At 44.7% G+C, this 14,483-nt stretch overlaps 1 protein-coding gene across 1 annotated transcript in view; it reads right to left on the reverse strand.

The window, feature by feature from the left end:
• The window catches only part of LOC128322143 (WASP homolog-associated protein with actin, membranes and microtubules-like), a 52,037-nt gene that overhangs the window by 11,137 nt on the left and 26,417 nt on the right, over window positions 1-14,483 (reverse strand). Inside the window, exon 2 of the transcript XR_008305551.1 lies at window positions 12,806-12,970. The gene's annotated coding sequence lies outside the window, so the exon portion shown is untranslated. The remainder of the gene's footprint in view (window positions 1-12,805; window positions 12,971-14,483) is intronic.

Consider the following 14,483-nt stretch of genomic DNA (forward strand, 5'->3'; position numbering starts at 1 on the left):
GTGGCCCAACCACACCAAATACAGCTCACGGTTAAGGCATTAGGGATCTCCAACCAGAAAAGATAGCAGCAAGATCCAAGTGCCTCGGGACCAAACTACACATTATGCTCATCAAGCTCTGCTTAATACTGGAAACACCGACTATTTTCCAAAATAATTGGGGAGCATATCAGAACCACAGTATTGGGGAGGAGTTTGCCCTTCCCTCTGTACCATTTCCCCCACTGAAAACTGTCCCCTCAAAATTGCCATTTGCTTTGCCTCCTAAAGAGGTTATTGGGTAGAAATCCCAATTTAAAGGCATATAACAATTTTGGGGGAATGGTTTTCAGTAGAAAAAACAGTACAGGAGGAAAGTGTTAATCCCCTCTCACTCCAGATGCTCATCTCATCTCACCCAGTCCAGATCAGGTGGCTGTTTATTATTAAAGAAAAGGCACTTCCAGTGTTAAGCAGATAATACAATTAGCACAATGTGTAGATTGGCTTTCAGGGCAGACAGTTAGTAGGTTACAAGGGGAACACAGGGTTTATTTATTATTTATTTAAAATATTAATACCCCACCCCTCCAGTTCACTATGGTTTAGGACAGTTGGGGTTTCCAGACCCATATCTTTCTTAAAGCCAATGTCTAACTCTCTCTAATTTAAATCAATTATAGACGTTTAGCTGTGGATCAGTTGTGCCCTGTTTTAATCCATCCTCTTAGGCAGATGAGCCCTGAAAAGATTTAATTTAATTTATTCATTCATTTTGTCTGGGTAACCCAGACAAAAGCCAATCAAGGCTTTAAAGGTAATAACCAGAACTTTGTACTTTGCCCAGGAATATATCAGCAGCCACAGTGCAACTGTTTATGAACAGACATAAGGTGTACTGAGATATCACATAGAACAAACTGGTTGCTGCATTTTGAACCAACTAAAGTTTCTGAACTATGTACAGTACAAAGGCAGCCCTACATAGAGTGTATTGTAGTAGTCTAACCTGGAGGTTACTAGCTGGTGTACTACTGTTTCCAGTTCGGAAAACAGGTGGAGTTGTCAAATCAATCAGAGCTGGTAAAAAGTGCTCCTGACGACAGCCTCAACCTGAGGCACCAGGGTGAGACCCAGGTCCAAGAGCACTCCCAAGCTATAGACCTGTTCTTTCTGGGAGAGTGTAATCTTTTTAGAACAAGAAGTTCTATCCCATCTTGCAGATTATGATCCCCAACAATGAGCACTTCTGTCTTGCTTGGATTCAGCCTCAGTTTATTATCCCTCATCCAGCCCATTACTGCCTATAGGCAGGCATTTAAGGAGCTACTGCCATTTCCTGATATTGATGACAAGGAGAAAGAGATTTGGGTGTCATCAGCATATTGATTACACTAAGTTCCTTGATGACCTCACCCAGCGCTTACATATAGATGTTAAAAAGCATTGGTGACAGAATAGAGTCCTGAGGGACTCCATATAGTAGCTCATGTTCTGAAGAGTAACTGTCTCCAAGCACCACCATCTGAAATCTACCTGAGACATAGGAGAGGAACCACTGTGAAACAGTGCTTCCTATCCCCAAATCCCTCAGGCAATCCAGAAGGATACCATGGTCAATGGTATTGAAAGCCACTGAGAGATTCAAAAGAACCAGCAAAGAGACACTTCCTCTGTCAATTCCCTGGCAAAGATCATTTATCAGGCTGGCCAAGGCCATATCAACCTCATAGCCTGCCCGAAAGCCAGTTTGAAATGGGTCTAGACAATCAGTTTCCTCCAAGACCATTTGGAGCTGGTCAGCCACTGCCCTCTCAATCATTTTACTCAACCATGGGAGGTTGGAGACTGGCCTATAATTATCCATCACCAGGGGATCCAGAGTGGGCTTCTTAAGAAGGGGGTCTAACCACTGCCTCCTTCAAACAAGGTGGCATCCTGCCCTCCCTCAGTTAGGTATTAATGATATCAACTAGGCCAGCTCCAACAACCAGTGTGGTGTAGTGGTTAGTGCTGGACTAGGACCAGGGAGACACAAGTTCAAATCCCCATTCAGCCATGATACTTGCTGGGTAACTCTGAGCCAGTCACTTCTCTCTCAGCCTAACCTATTTCACAGGGTTGTTGTGAGGAAAAACTTAACTATGTACACCACTCTGGGCTCCTTGGAGGAAGAGCAGAATATAAATGTTAAAAAAAAATAAAAATATCCTCCCTGCAAGATCAAATCAGCCATGTAGGGCAAGGATCCAAAGGACAGATGGTAGGCTGTATCGCTCCAAGCAGCTTGTCCACACCCTCAAGAGTCATGAACTGAAACTGATCCAATCTAATATTGCAAGAAGGATTTCTGGACACCTCCCTAACTGGCCCTGAAAATATATTGGAGTCCTGATCAGCCTGAATGAGAGATATTTTATCTGCAAAGAACTCATTGAATGAGTCACAGTGAGACATGTTTCCGGAAACAGATTTAAAACAGAAGGGGCTTGAGTTAAACCCCTAACAATCGGGAACCGTTCTGCTGGACAAGAAATTGCAGACACAATACACGCAGAATAAAATCACTTCCTTGCTGCACGTATTGCCACAGCATCTGCCTTCAAATGGGCTATATGCTGTGTTCTTGTCGAATTCAAGATGGGTCCTCCATTTGTGGTCCAGTCATCTACCTTACTGCTTTAACTCCTGTAGCTCTTCCGCTTACCTTGGAGCTAATTCTGAAGTGGGTTGGAGAGGACGCTTAGGAGCAATCATGTCTACTGCACTGATAATTTCCCTGTTCCAGGTATCCACCTTCCAAGGCCCTTTGGAATCCTACTGGATCCAACAGCCTTCTTGGGTGGACCATTCTTATAGGTCCACCACCCTTGCAGGAGTCAGACGTGACTGTGAGCCCAATCTTAACCAGGAAGTGGTCCATCCATGACAATGGGGAAACTACAGGAGACCCTACCCATGGAACACGCACCTGATCTGAGCAAAAGACCAAATCCAACATGTGACCAGCAAGATGCGTAGGTTCTAGGACTAATTGGGATAGGCTCATAGTTGTCATGGCCACTATGAACTCCTGAGCAGCACCAGACAAGCCACAGCCAGTCCCAAAGTGGACGTTGAAATCATCAAGCACCAAAAGCCTGGGTGACTCCAAGACCAACTCAGTGACCAGATCCATCAGCTCAGTTAGGGAGTCTGTTAGGTAGCGGGGTCAGGTGGACAGTACACCAACAGAATCACCAATCTAACCCAAGTGCCCAACGCAAGGCACACACACTCAATATAAGTCAATTCACTCACAGCGATCCTGTCAAAGGAGATGTTATCCTTATGGACTACAGCCACTCCACACACACACCCTGCCCACTTCCCCTACCTGCTCGGCAAAAGAGCAACCTGGGGGAAGATGTTGGGCCCACACAGAACCACTTGCCTCCACCAACCAGGTCTCAGTTATACAAGCCAGTTCATCTCTTTCATCCACGGTCAAATTCGGGATGATTTCATTCTTATTTTGAACTGACATGGCATTACAAAGGAGCATGGTTAGGTTCAGTGGGGAGCTGGAACTACTTCCCAAGGCCTGACAGCTGACAGGGCAGCCAGAAGGGGAAATGGTAATTAAATTACTGGACTCCTTTTCCCTGTAACAGCATATTGGCCTGCCAACGCCTGATCCTCTATTCACCCTACACTACTGAAATAGCAGCCTGAATCTCATTGAACACACACCCTGCTCCATCCTTAACCAGAGAGCCCAGACACATCCCTGTGAGCTGCCTGGCACAAACCACTAAAACAAAAAACAAAACAAGAGACTAAAGCTAAAACTGGAGGACCTTGAACATAACTTCCTCTCAGACTGATGTCCTACACTGAAGGCTCGCACAAGCGGATAGACCAGCAGCTGCACCTCTGGCTTTTCTCTGCCCTTTTATGCTAAATTCCCCAGCACCCCACTTCTCACATGGACTTTGGAGCTTGGCTGATGAAACTAGCCCTCACATATTACAACCCTTTTAATCCGATCTATATCCCCATTAAGAACCATCAGCAGCCTGCTGTGACCAGTTTGCTAGTCACTTCACAGATAAAGTCGCTTGCATCCATGCTGATCTGGACACCAGGATTTTGGAGGAGACGTGCCTCAGCAACCATCTGGTCTGATTGTGATGGATTCAGCAGCCTGAAGAAGTGGTGTGCAGCCTGAAGGAGTGGACAAGATCCTCAGTGGTGTGTGGGCAACATCATGTGCCCTGGACCCTTGCCCTTTATAGCTAGTAAAATCTGCTGGGGAAAGAACAGTTAGGTGGTTGGAGCCCATTATTAATGCTTCACTAAGGGAAGGCAAAATTGCCATCAAGACTCAAATAGGTGATGGAAATACCACTATTTAAAAAACCCTCCCTTGATTCCACCAGCATTGATAAGTATTGGCCTGTTTCAAATCTTCCCTTTTTAAGCAAGGCGAGAGAGCATGTAGTGTCTGTACAGCTGCAAAGGGTCTTGGATGATACGGGTTATCGAGACCCTTTTCAATCTGGTTTTTAACCCAGGGTTTGGGACTGAAACTGCCTTGGTCGCCTTGGAGGATGATCAACGCCAGGAGCTATACAGGGGAAGTGTGTCCCTGTTGGTTCTGCTAGACCTCTTAGCAGCATTCAGTACCATCAACCATGTAGCCTTCTGGACCGCCTCTCAGGTATAGCGATTGGGGAATATGCATTGGAATGGTCCCGGTCCTTTCTTGGGGAGAGGTTCCTGAAGCTGGTGCTGGGGGACTTCTGCTCGACTCCATGGCCTCTGGCACCCTGCCAAGGCTCAATATTGTCCCCCATGCTGTTTAACATCTACATGAAACCACTGGGAGTGGCCATCAAGGCATTTGGACTGAAGTGTCATCAATATGCAGATGACACTCCGCTCTACCTTTCCCTGAAATCAGATCCTAGGGAAGCTGGATGTTGGCTAGCAAACTGAGGATAAACCCAGAGAAGACAGAGGTGCTACTGGTCAGTAGAAAAGCCAATCAGGAACCAGCTCTGGATGGGGTTGTGCTCCCCTTGAAAGAGCAAGTGTGCAGCTTGGGGATGTTGCTGGACCAGGCTCTGCTTTTGGATGCTCAGGTAGAGGAGGTAGCCAGGATGCCTTTGCATAGCTTCGGCTAGTGCACCAGCTGCGTCCCTTTTTCAAGAAGGCAGATCTGGCCACCGTTACCCATGCCTTAGTAATGTCACGGCTGGATTATTGCAATATGCTTTATGTGGGGCTGCCTTTGAAAAATATTCAGAAACTACAGTTGGTACAGAATGCAGCTGCAAGGGTTCTCTCTGGAACTGCTCACACAGAGCACATTACACTTATTTTGAAAGAGCTGCACTGGCTGCCAATTTCTTTCTGGATCCAATTCAAGGTGCTGATTATTACTTTTAAATCCCTTAATGGTTTGGGCCTAGAGACCTGAAGGACTGCCTGCTCCCAAGGGTTTCTGCCTGCCCAAAAAAATTGTCAGCGGGGCCTTTGGTCCGTGTGCCAACAATGAGAGAAGCTAAATTGTTGTGCACTCAGGACAGGGCCTTCTCTGTTGTTGCCCCCAGGCTCTGGAATGCTCTCCCAATGAATGTCCACTCTTTGACATCTGTGGCTGCTTTAAAACAACCATAAAAAAGACAACAGAAGCAGGAAAGCTGAGAGGCTCTCTCAGCTTTCCTTCTTCTGTTGTCTTTTTTATGGTTGTTTTTTGGTGTTTTGTGGTTTTTAAGGTTTAACTGATTTTAAGGTTTTAAATTATTTCTATGGAATTTTATTGTATTTTAACTCTTGTAAACTGCCTTGGGATGCTTTATGAAAGGTGGTATAATAATTGAACAACAAATAAAATTAATAAAATTAACAGATACAAGCTTGTCACCATCTTTTCTTCAAGAGATATCTGCTAGTAGATAGATAGACAGACAGACAGACAGATAGATAGATAGATAGATAGATAGTCTTTATTGCTTTGACCAGTACAGAAACATGAAGAAAAAACACAGTGTCATACACGTACAGTATAACAACAGCATTGCTTTACGAATATACAGCAGCATGATAAATTATTCCACTACAGTGATCATTAGTTGTTGTCATATATTCATTGCTATTAAAACAAAATTTAGCCATGTTATGGGTAACATGGGCTTGATGATCTGATAAAAGAAATAAAACATCTGCTTCATCTCCTCTGCCTGGTAGATCCTTAATCAAGGGTAAAATCACGTGAATCCCTGAAAAAGTTACAATATAATAAAACATGACCCACGTCCTCTATGGCCTGTGTACTACAGGGGAAGTAGTGTTGAGAGTAGGGAGTCCCACCATATCTGCCATATAGCACTGCTGAGGGCAACACATCAAAGCCGGCCAACGCAAATGCTCTGTGATACTTGGGAACTATTAGGGCTTGACAGTAATCAGCCGGCTTGGTGCTCAAGGCATGTCTCCATAATTTTAGTCGTTTGGGGGCCTTGCTTAACTCCTGTTGCTATTCTATGTCCAATTTTCTTTAACAGCCATTTTTTGCTTGCTCATGGCCCATGAAGCCACAAGAGGCAAGCTTTTTTTTAACAGCTAACTTCCACTGTGTCTGAAAACTGTCTTCAAGCATCATTGGGCCAGGCCCCTTGGTGAGAGAATACCACCTTCAACCAGTAGTTAAGCGTAGTAATCTACAACCAGGTTTCCACTCGTGTGACTCCCAATTCCAGTCTTAATGCTGTATTGGAGACGCATTTTGGGGCTTGCATAATTGATCTTAGAAACTTAGATTGTATTGTCTCTATCCGGGTAAGGTTGGAGTAAGGGCCCAACTGAGCACCATATAGCAGCTGCGCTGCTACGTTTGCCTCAAATAATTTCAAAGCCGCTGGGACATATCGCCCTCCCTTGGTATAATAGTAAGTCATGATGGCCGAGGCACTCCTCTGTGCTACTTGTGAAACATAATCTAGGTGTGCATCTCTTCGACCTGAAGAGTGAAAGGCTATTCCTAGATAACCTGGGCTATTTTGGCTATTTTGTTACGATTGATGCCGTTGTCTTTTACTCTCCTGGCAAAGGTCATTATTTTCATCTTTTAGTAGTTTATCAACAGCTTTTCCTCCTCACAGAATTGCACAAAGGATTTTAGGGCTCTTTTAAGCCCTGTCGCAGACCATGAAAGAATAACTATGTCATCGGTATATAGAAGAAGTGAGACATGCCAATGTGCCAGTTTAGGTGGGTGAAACTCTTTTTTATCAAGGCATTGAACTATTCAGTTGATATAGTAGTTAAATAGTAACGGGGCAAGCACGCACCCTTGTTTAACTCCTCGCCTTGTAGGGATTGAGTCAGTTAATTGTCCCTGAATACCACATCTATCTCTCAGTTTAGTGTTACTATGCAGCCTATATATCAGCAATAGGAGTTGTTGGTTAGTAATAATTTCTTCCATAGCCTCTCTCTGGGGATGGAATCGAAAGCAGACTTTAAGTCTACAAAGGCAGCATGGAGTGGGATTTTAAAGCCATATGCATATTTCTCCACTAGATGTTGGAGAATCATTGATCTATTATAGATCTTTCTGGTCTGAATCCTGCTTGTTCTTCAGCTAGAATATTATTGTCTTCTATCCAATCATAAAACTTCACAAATAGATGTTTTGTGTAAAGCTTGCTGACCACATTCAGAAGACTGATCAGATGGTAATTGGCAGGATCTTTCCTTTGTAGTTTTTTGTAGATTGGAATGATAATTGCCAAACTCCAGTCTTCCAGGATATTGGTGGATTTATCAATATATGGAAAAAGAGCTGCCAGTACTGGTGCCCACCAGTCAATATTAGATTGGAATGCCCCAGCAAGAACAAAATCATGACCAGGGGCCTTGTTTCTTTTCAGCTGCCCAATTACTACCTGCTAGTAGGGGTGTGCACGAACCAATTCAAAAGACCGGCATTCGAGCCTTCTCAGAGGTGGGGAGGAGGTTGCTTTAAGGCACGGGGTGGGTGTCCTTACCTCCCCTGCCACATTTCCCCCACCGATGCCACTGTCAAAATTGCCGGCACGGGACGGCTGATACCCTCATTCCCCCGGTCAGCATAATACCGTAAGTGGCGGACACACGGGTGTGATACACAAGCATGTCCCAGCCACTTCTGGTATTACGCTGACCGGGGCGGCAAGAGGGGATATAGCCCCGCACCAGTTATTTCAACAGCAGCATCGGTGGGGGAAACACAGCAGGGGAGGTAAGGACGCCCTCCTCATAGCTTAAAGCAACCTCCCCCCCCACACACACACACCCTTCTGGGAGTGCACGGAACTGGTTCCATGCACATCCCTACCTGCTATGTGAATCACATTGCTCTACTCATTATTGCATCTGGCTTTGTTAATAATTGTATTGTATTGTTCCTAATTTGTACTTTTTAATATCTTACATCAGTTTTCTTCATTGTAAGGCCCTGGGACTGCACCCTAAGTGTGACTCCCTGATTCATTGTATATTGGGCCTATGTGAAGCTTCAACCAAAGCGAAACACTTTGCACAGTCCCTCTGGCACCGTGCAGTGCTCCACTTTGCCCAGCACCCAGGGAGCTCCTTTAAGGGAAACTGAGCCCTCTCAAGCTCCTACACCATCTTGGAAGGCATATACAGAGTGCTGGGAAGTGTAGCCCTTTCCAGGGTCTTCCCCACAGAGCTCTTAAGAGAGATCTGTCTCTTCATGGGCCTTCCAGCACTGAGAAAAATGCAATAATTTGTGGAGGTCAGCACACTGGAAAATAGCTCTCGCACTGAAGGTTTTTGTTTGTTTGTTTTTGTTTTGCCAAAGTGACCCCCACTTTCAAAATAGTGAAGATCACTCTCTCACGTAGTTTAATGTTTGCATATATCTTTGTTTTTCTTAACTACTCTGAGGTCTTGGCACTGAGCAGGAATTCTGCATCTTAAGAATGTTAGATTTCAGAAGCATTTGGGCAGCTTTATTGACTTGCATTACACATGAAGTTATAGTGGAGAGGCCCAAAGGAGTGTCTTTTAAAATGGTTCAGAAACTACAGTTGGTCCAATTGTAGGTGCCTTCTCTGTGGCCTAACACGGGAGCACATCAAAGGTAAAAGATAAAGTGAAGTGTGCCGTCAAGTCGATTTCGACTCCTGGTGCCCACAGAGCCCTGTGGTTTCCTTTTGGTAGAATACAGGAGGGGTCTATCATTGCCTCCTCCCACGCAGTCTGAGATGATGCCTTCCAGCATCTTCCTATATTGCTGCTGCCCAATATAGGTGTTTCCCATAGTCTGACCTCCATAGTCTGGAAAGCATACCTGTGGGGATTCAAACCGGCAACCTTCTGCTTGTTAGTCAAGCATTTCCCTATTGTGCCACTTAAGGTGACTTGGAGCACATTACTCTGATCTAATTACACCTACATTGGTTACCTACTTGTTTCCAGGTCCAATTTAAAATGCTGGTGTTAATCTTTAAAGCCCTGGCTACTTGGGAACCAGCCTGAGCTTTAAGACAGTGTCAGAAGCACTGATTTCTGTCCAGTCATTACATGACTGCAGATGGGTGGTGAGAAGGGCCTTTGTGGTGGTGGTACCAAAATGATGGCACGCCCTCCCTAGAGAAACCTGCCAGACTCCCTTTCGCCTTGTTTCTAGAGATTTATTGAAGACATTTTCATTTTGGCATTTATTTTAATTAATTAATGCTGTGGTTTTATGTTACACCTGACACTGCTCTGAAGAGGCAGTTGCTCAAGCAGTGCTACTGCCGGTCTCCGTATTCACAAAAATGGGGAGATCAGCAGTAGTGCTGCTTCTGCAGCCAGGCAATCAGAGCCACGGCAGGGCTGCCTTTCAAGTCCCCAGGAGCCTTGGGGCACAGCATTATGGAGGGATAACACAATGCACCTCATGTAAGCCAGTAGCTTTATGACTACTGCTTTTATATACTTGTTATATTGCTGCTACCTTTTATAATTTATGTTGTGTTTGTAATGGTGTTTTTTTGTTTAGTTTAATAGGTTATTTTGTAATAATGTTTGAATGGTTTCTAGAAAAGCAGATGACTACTACTCATAATAATAATAAATAATATACTCTGCCACCCTCAGCTAGCTCAAAGTCCATTGTTCTCTTAAATGGACTCTGCTTGTTTCCATTATGTCTGGAAATCCCTCTCTGAATACCTAGGTATTTCCACCTCCCTGCCTTTCTTCAAATTCCTTTTCAGACCTACCTAATGACTCGATTATTAAGCCAGAGGTTGCCGGTTCGAATCCCCACTGGGAAACACCTATATCCGGCAGCAGTAATATAGGAAGATGCTGAAGGGCATCATCTCATACTGCGCGGGAGGAGGCAATGGTAAACCCCTCCTGTATTCTACCAAAGACACCCACAGGGCTCTGTGGTCACCAGGAGCCGAAACCAACTCAACAGCACAACCTTACTTTACTTCTTCCACAAAGCCTTCAGCTCTATCCCTTAGTCACCATTCTGACTGAAACAAAATTTAAGCGTGCAACTACTAGATGTGATAGGGAGAACTGTCATTAGGATCTCCTGTTTTGTTTAATTTATCACTTCATGGGGGTAGGGAGGTTTAATCTCCCTCCCCCCACCGCTGCTTTTCTGAATAAAATTCTTCCCCTCCCACAGCCGATACTTGCCTGGGAGGAGGGAGCTTTACAGATAACATGAAGGGATCTGTAAGTTTTCCTCCATGGCACAAATAGAGGTTTCTTGGTAGGGCGGGATTTTAATCAGGAAAAGATTTCAGGGAACGTGCTACCCCTTTCCCAGCACTATTATTCCAAAACAGCTCAGGGTCTCCCAAGTGACTTATTAACTTTTGCAAAAACTGCCGGAGATCTTAATAACAGATCTTCAATGTCACAAGTTGCTTCCTAGTGCATTTGCCTGTGGGTTTTTTCCCCCTGTTCTCATTCCTTCTTTGTTATCTTTGCCTCTGTCACTCTCATCCCTTTTTTCAGTTTCTTTTCTACATTTCTTGAGACAGCAAGGTTGTTACTTTTTAATCTGGCAAATTATGGACAATCCAGCCATTCATCATATCACTGGGACAAAATTAGTAAGATACAGAGGGTCTTCTATGGACCACAACTTTATTACAGGTACAGCCTCCAAAATTACCTAGGTGCACCTCTGCGGGTATCCAGTCCCTGAATGTTAATTTAAAGTGGGTGTGGCTTCTTGAGGCAGCTAAGAGCAACAAGAAGTATGTTTTTGAAAGAAAAAAAAGGGAGGATGGTAGAAACGTAATCCTGTTGTATCTAATGATAAAGGCCTATAGACATTAGTGGCCTATTTTCCAATTGCATGTTTAATATTAAAAATGGAATTGGGAAATATGTCACTAATGTCTATTGGTTGCTATAAGCCTTTATTAGTTTATACATTAGGATTACATATCTTCCAAACAAAAAAACAAAAAAGCACCCTTTTTCTTTCTTTCAATAGCATACGTCTTTAAATATCAGAAAGCTAGCTTTCCAAATCCCCACTAGATGGCACTAGTTTCCTAAAAGACTTGCAGCAATTTATGCTGGAAAAGGTGTAATAAAGGAGGTACATGCTTCCACTCAGTGGCATCGTTAGGGGGGCCCAGGGCAATGAGGGCCCCCAACGTTTGGGGGGGGTGTTCCAGAACTTCCCTGCCTTGCCCCTCTACTGCCCTTGGAGCTAAACAGAGTGCTGCTGGGTGTGTGTGAAAAGCAAGCAGGTGGTAGCGAGTGCACGCATGCCACTTCCCAGTTAGCTTTTTGCACATCATCATCATCATCATCATCATCATCATTACATTTATATCCCGCTCTTCCTCCAAGGAGCCCAGAGTGGTGTACTACATCCTTGAGTTTCTCTTTCACAACAACCCTGTGAAGTAGGTTAGGTGGTACATTGTTTAGTTCTGCTGCTGCCACCAAGGACAGCAGCATCAAAGGCTGCCCCTGCCCTGGAGAAACCTTAAAGGTTAAAAAGAGAGAGAGAGTCACAGTGTTGATGTTTTGGGCCCGTTGGTTGCTACACCCTTTGGGTCCTGTCCTAAGATTTTTAAGTTCTGGCTAAGAGTGTATCATCAGATTGTCTCAGTTTTTGAACAGCATATTCCTTTGGACTCTACACCCTTTTTACTGGATAAGCCATTATCCAAATTAATCAAATCACAAAACCAGCTTCCTAGTTATAGCAGCTACATCAGTTTACTTGCTGTAAATTGGAAGAAGCCTGGTCATCTTTCAATTAACTATTGGTTTGCCAAGTCTTGGAGTAACCATCATGGACAAATTCATCTAAAGCCTACGCCCTAATAAATCAAAACATTTATTTCTGTTCAAGATGGCAGCCATTCCTGGCATACCTAGAAAATGAAAAAGGCCCTTCAAATTACTCTCATGAATTTAATATAATGTAGTAAACGGTAAAACAATCATTCTGTTTATTGGTTCCTCCCATTTCTTCTTCTTCCCTTTCTTCTAGTACCATTAATATATTTGAAGATATGGTGGAGAGGTAAAACAGAATTCCTTCATGTTATTTAACCGCCCAAAAAACCCCACCTTCTGTGGTTTCTTAATGCTTTCTCTTTGCAATGTTTGTGCTAGAACAGTTATTTTAAAGCTCATGATCGCCTGCCGAAAAATTGTATCAGTTTTTAATGAATCTGTGGGGAAATTGCAAAGTTATAAGGAGCAGAAGTTCAAAAGCACTCATGAAATCACACTGCTATGGTAGGGTCTCCCCCGCCATGCTATATTTAGAATGGGAGGTTTTACTCACCACATTCTTTCGGGTCTCTTTTACTAGTATGTCTTCCATACAACATCCAGGGAGGTGGAGCAAGCCATGGCTCCTCAGTGTCTTCTGCTTGTCTTTAGCCCTGGAAACAGCTGAGAAGGGCCACTGGCAGGGCTGTCTTCGCTTCTCCCAGAGAAGGAGAAATGTCTTGAAAATAAAAGGTAACCATTACACTTGAATGGTTTAGCACATGTCTCTGAGGTGGATAGGGGAACTTAGAATTCAGTTCCTTAGCTCTAACTGTTTTATTTGACAGTGGCCTGCTCCTGCATTTTACCTCAGCTAGTACTCAGTGCCACAGTTCTGCTTTTTCTCCCCACCAACCTTGTATCTAATAAGGGGGAAGGACTCCTGAGTTCCTTGTAAAAGGCCCATAGGCCCAGGACCTTTGCTTCACAGGCAGACATTCAACAGTTCCCCACCCCCCTGCAGCAAATGGTAAATTATATTACGGATGTGCCCAAAATGTTTCGGAGGCCATTATAGAAGCCTCCGAAACATTTTGGCCACCAGGGCTGTTTTGGATTTTGGAGGTGGTAGAGGTGTTCCTTTAAGGGTGGGGGAGGGTGCACTTACCCCTCCTGCCACATTTCCCCCACTGGCACACTGTTGTATCAAAGCCCCTCAGGGCAGCAGCGTACCTCCCTGCCGCCCCGTTGCCATCCTCAGCTGGAAGTGGCCTGAAGTACTGGGCACTCATGCACCCATCGCGTGCATGGCAGTTGGGTGCATGCGTGCACGCAACAGGCACATGCACGCCCGGTACTTCAGGCCACTTCTGGCTGAGGACGGCAACAGGGCAGCAGGGAGGAACGCTGCCGCCCCGAGGGGCTTTGATACAATGGAGTGCCGGCGGGGGAAATGTGGTGGGAAGGGTAAGTGCACCCTCTCCCGCCCTTAAAGGAACACCCCTGCTGCCTCCGGAACACTGAGGAGCAGTTCCGGGCACATCCCTAAATAATACAGAATGATTGTTCACTAGATTTTTAGGGGCGGGGGAGATTACCATTCCTTTCTTTTAGTACCAACATGCCTTAGGATATCATCTCTGAATAATCATTTTCTGATATATACTTTAACTTTGCTACACTTTGAATTCTCCTTTAGAACCCAGAGAGCCTTTTTTGCATACTGCCATAGGGAGATCTCCCACCCTCCAGTCCTTTTAATGATGTGGTATGGCCCTATAACGTGGTAATAGCATTGCAGGAAAGTAGCTGTATTTTTCTGTGGTATGTAGCGTTGCAATGGAGTTTATGCATTGCAGCATGTTGCAGTATGAACAGTTCTTCCCCCACCCCACCCATGCTTGCTTCCTCCACCCCCTTGCCACACGGAGAGAAACAGGCAGGGAGAAATCTTGACTTCCCCCACCTTTCCTCCCCACAGATCCCAAACCCCACACCTCCATCCTCCTCCACTTGCTTCTAATATAACTTGTGCTTGTCAACACAGAAGGGGAGGGGAGACGGAGGGGAAGGGAGGAGATCGGAGGGGTATTATTGTTCCACCGGGGTCATTTGTGCAGTCCCGTTTTAATTTTCTGCTTTGGCCAGAGACTCTGCTTAGCTACTAGTGCAGCTGAGCAGATTTCTCTGAATCCAACCCTTTCGTGTGCACTTTTATTGAAGAGGAAGCCCATTGAAGTAAATCATTTACT

This window comes from Hemicordylus capensis, chromosome 4 (genome assembly GCF_027244095.1).
Source record: "Hemicordylus capensis ecotype Gifberg chromosome 4, rHemCap1.1.pri, whole genome shotgun sequence".
NCBI lineage: Eukaryota > Metazoa > Chordata > Lepidosauria > Squamata > Cordylidae > Hemicordylus > Hemicordylus capensis.